This window comes from Cricetulus griseus, chromosome 6 (genome assembly GCF_003668045.3).
Source record: "Cricetulus griseus strain 17A/GY chromosome 6, alternate assembly CriGri-PICRH-1.0, whole genome shotgun sequence".
Lineage (NCBI taxonomy): Eukaryota > Metazoa > Chordata > Mammalia > Rodentia > Cricetidae > Cricetulus > Cricetulus griseus.
In genome coordinates this window covers 48,820,770-48,825,427 of record NC_048599.1, presented here as the reverse complement: position 1 = coordinate 48,825,427, position 4,658 = coordinate 48,820,770, and the positions used below count along the sequence as shown (strand labels likewise).

Sequence of the window (4,658 nt, the reverse complement as noted above, 5' to 3'; positions counted from 1 at the left end):
TGGTACCACATACCTGTGTCATCAGCACTTGGAAGGTAGAAGCAGAAAGATCACAGGCCAGCCCGAGTGACAAAGGGAGATGCCATCTCAAAAACAAAATCAAGACTTTGGAGTGTATAGCTTGGATGGCTTACCTACAGTGTTCAGGGGCCTGAGAGTAGTTTCAACACCATGCACACATATACATACACACTTAAGAGACTTAAGTGTTCTCTAGGTGTGAAATACATTCCTATAATCCCAGTACTCAGAAAGCTGAGGCAGAAGAATCACAAGTTTAAGGCCAACTTTAGACCCTGGTGCAAAGTAAAAGAGAGAAATGGGCTGGAGTTATAGTTTTGTTGTATAGTGCTTGCCCAGCATATACAATCCCCCTGGTTCAGTTATCTGTGCTCTATCTATCTATAATCTATCCATTATCTGTTTATTATCTATCTATTATCTATCTATCTTTGGATCCATCCATCTTTTTTCACATTTTTTTATTTGAATTAGAAACAAGATTGTTTTATATGACAATCCCAGTTCCCTTGTCCCTCCCGTCCTCCCCTACCACCCCCCCAACTAAAACCCTACCTATCACATATCCTTTCTGCTCCCCCTGGATGGTGAGGCCTTCCATAGGGTGTCATCAGAGTCTATTGTATCCTTTGGGATAGGGCCTAGGCCACCCCCGAGTGTCTTGGCTCAGGGAATATTCCTCTATATGGAATGGGCTCACAAAGTCCACACCTATGCTAGGGATAAGTACTAAACTACTACAGGAGGTCCCATAGATTTCCAAGGTCTCCTCACTGAAACCCACGGTCCTGGGGTCTGGCTCAGTCCCATGCTGGTTTCCCAGCTATCAGTCTGGGGAGCAAGAGCTCCCCGATATTCAGGTCAGCTGTTTCTGTGGGTTTCACCATCCTGGTCTGGATCCCTTTGCTTTTCACTCGTCCTTCTCTGCATCTGGATTCCAGTTCAGTTCAGTGATTAGTTGTGGGTGTCTGCTTCTACTTCCACCAGCTGCTGGAGGAAGGCTATCGGGTAGCATATAAGTCAGTCATCAATCTCATTATCAGGGGAGAACATCTAAGGTAGCCTCTCCTCTGTTGCTTAGATTGTTAGCTGGTGTCATCTTTGTAGATCTCCAGACATTTCCCTAGTGCCTGATTTCTCTGTAAACCTAAAATGTCTCCCTTTATTATGGTATCTCCATTCTTGTTATCTTCTATTCTTCCCCAGACTCAACTTTTCTGCTCCCTCAGGTCCTCCTCACTCCTCCTCTTCTCACCTTCTCATTCTCCCAGCTCCCTCCCCACCTCCTCCCATGCTCCCAATTTGCTTAGGAGATCTTGACCCTTTCCCCTTCTCCAGAGGACCATGTCTGTCTCTCTAAGGGTCCACCTTGTTTACTAGCTTCTCTGGCAGTGTGGATTGTAGGCTGGTAATCCTTTACTCTATGTCTAAAATCCACGTATGAGTGAGTACATACCATGTTTGTCTTTTTGTGACTGGGTTACCTCGCTCAGAATGGTTTCTTCTAGTTCCATCCATTTTCCTGCAAACTTCAAGATTCCATTGTCTTTTCCTGATGATTGTGGTATATTGTGTAAATGTACCACATTTTCTCCATCCATTCTTCAGTTGAGGGGCATCTAGGCTGCTTCCAGTTTCTGGCTATCACAAATAATGCTGCTATGAACATTGTTGAACAGATGTCCTTGTTGTATGAATGTACTTCTTTTGGGTAAATGCCTAAGAGTGGAATTGTTGGATCTTGTGGTAGACTGATTCTCATTTTCCTGAGGAGACGCCATATTGATTTCCAAAGTGGCTGTACAAGTTGGCACTCCCACCAGCAGTGGAGGAGTGTTCCCCTTTCTCCACATCCTCTCCAGCATAAAGTGTTGTTGGTGTTTTTGATTTTGACCATTCTGACAGGAGTAAGATGGTTTCTCAGCGTTGTTTTGATTTGCATTTCCCTGATGGCTAAGGATGTTGAACACTTTCTTCTGTGTCTTTCAGCCATTTTAAATTCCTATATTGAGAATTGTCTATTTAGTTCTGAACCCCACTTTTTAATTGGGTTGTTTGGTGTTTTGGAGACTAGGTTTTTGAGTTCTTTGTATATTTAGGAGATCAGCCCTCGGTCAGATGTGGGGTTAGTGAATATATTTTCCCAGTCTGTGGGCTGCCGTTTTGTCTTGCTGACTGTGTCCTTTGCCTTACAGAAGCTTCTCAGTTTCAGGAGGTCCCATTTATCAATTGTTGACCTCAGTGTCTCTGCTACTGGTGTAATGTTCAGGAAGCAGTCTCCTGTACCGATTTAATTCAAGGGTATTTCCCACTTTGTCTTCTAATAGGTTCAGTATAGCTGGATTTATGTTGAGATCTTTGATCCATTTTGACTTAAGTTTTGTGCAAGGCGATAGGCTTGGGTCTAACTGCAGTCTTCTACATGTCTGCAACCACTTATGCCAGCACCATTTGTTGAAGTTGTTCTCTTTGTTTCATCTTATGAATTTGGATTGTTTGTCAAAAATCAGGTGTTTATAGGTGTGTGGGGTAATATCAGGGTTTTCAACTCTATTCCATCGGTCTACCTGTCTATTTTTGTGCCAATACCAAGCTGTTTTCAGGACTATAGCTCTGTAATAGAGCTTGAAGTCAGGGATGGTGATGCCTCCAGAAGTTCCTGTATTGTACAGGGTTGTTTTGGCTATCCTGGGTCTTTTGTTTCTCCATATAAAGTTGAGAATTGTTCTTTCAAGGTCTGTGAAGAATTGTGTTGGGATTTTGATGGGGATTGCATCCATCCATCTTAAACTATGGATTTTCACTGCTGAGGAACAACTGGGGTCAACTGGAGACCTCTGCTTGAACCCAGATGTGAGAACAGGAGTGTTTCAGAACCTGGAAGGCAGAGGAACAAACTGGTGGGAGGGAGGGTTCAGGCACCTGGTGGGAAACGGCCAGCTGAAGCCTGTGTTCTAGAAACCATCTGTTTCCCCTGAAAGGCTATTAACACCCCCATTGCTGGGCCATGCCTAGAGTCTTGATTAAGTAAATCTTCAAGAGATCTGAAAATACACATTTCTAACTAGTTCCCAGGTGCTGCATATGCTCAGGTTCAGAAACTTTGAAGTAAAAAACGCTGGGAATGGGGGGGGGGGTTGCTTCAGCAGCACATATACTAAAAAACTGGAACAATACAGAGATTATCATGGCCCCTGAATAAGGGTGACTCATAAATTCATGAATCGTTCCATATTTTTAAAAAGTGTGTGTGTGTGTGGGGGTACAGAAAGTTCTGGAAAGAAAGATGATTTCTGTAACTCAGAAAGTGGGATCTGTAGCTGACAACATGCTGTACTGCAGCTTCCAGAGTTTCCTCTTACTTCTGTGAGCTTGCACTCAAGAAAAACAGGGCTAATAAGGAGCCTGCAAAGAAACAGCATAAAAGCCTGGGGCCCAAGGTCCTTCCCCACATCCCAGCAGGGTTTCAGTATTAAGCTTCATCTCTACCCATCCCTGATCAGCTCCAAAGGCAAAGTTTAGAGATGAGCTATGTTGAGCAAGTCCTTTTCCCCACCACTCCCAGGTTTCCCCACCAGTAATAATGCTGGAGACCAATTTAGATGTTCAAGGTGCCATCCACTATCGGTCCCCATAGAACAACACTGTCTCACAGCCAAAAGAACTCACACACTTAAGTTGTCATTTGGAATGTAATCTGACACAATCCCTGGAAGGGAATCTGGCAATCAAATCAAAATATACAATGCCCATATTCTTTGATTTCATAGCTCCATATCTAGGAACTGAGTCTGTAGAAACAATGTTTGCTGGGCATGGTGGCACAAGTAATCCCAGAACTTTGGGAGCAGAGGCAGAAAAGATCAAAACCAACCTGGGATACATAGAGCCTGTCTCAAAACAAAAACAAAATACCTGTGCTTCTGTGCAAATGTAAGGTTATTCAATGACTTAATAAGCTTTTCATTTTATAACTAAATACCTGAGGTAATTAATTTATGAAGAGAAAAAAAAAGGTTACTTTGGATTCTAGTTCAAGAGTGAGGGCCTTGTGTCTTGAATGCGAAATGTGTTAGTCTGCAGATGGTGACATCATTTGGGAAAATTATGGAACTTTTAGGAGGTGGAGTCTTACTGGAGGAAATGGGTCACAATGTCTCTGAAGTCATGGGCATTAGGAATGCACACAGTGAACATGCATACATACATACAAGTAAAACACTCCATATATACAAAATAAAAATAAACCAATCAGTTTTAAAGAAGAGGAAAAGGAAAAATAATGACTGGGGTAGGGATTTTTGCTAAGTGGTGACTTTACAAATCACAAATTTCTTAAAAGACAGGGTTTCCGTTGTCTTGTTTAACCCTTTGATAGAAGAGATAACACATCTCACTTAAAGTTCTGTTGGGTAGATTGTCTCCTTACTCTGTTACTGATGCTTCATCTGGAATGAATAGATGTTTGTTCACATATCCCCAGGAAATGTCACACCATAGCTCCTAATTACCTTCTTTTAAATGATGAAATATAGTTTAGGGAAGACCACATAGATGCTACCTAGAGAAAGTGGATAGAAAAACAATCTTTTGCCATAGCTGTAAGTCATTATATTGGGAGCTGTCCTCACTGTCAA

General features: G+C 42.3%; 1 non-coding gene across 1 annotated transcript; it reads left to right on the top strand.

The window, feature by feature from the left end:
- The first annotated feature begins 3,158 nt into the window (after nt 1-3,158).
- LOC113836452 lies at nt 3,159-3,260 on the top strand. The gene has a single exon (XR_003486666.1). It is a non-coding gene; the product is annotated as a U6 spliceosomal RNA (small nuclear RNA).
- The last annotated feature ends 1,398 nt before the right edge of the window (nt 3,261-4,658 follow it).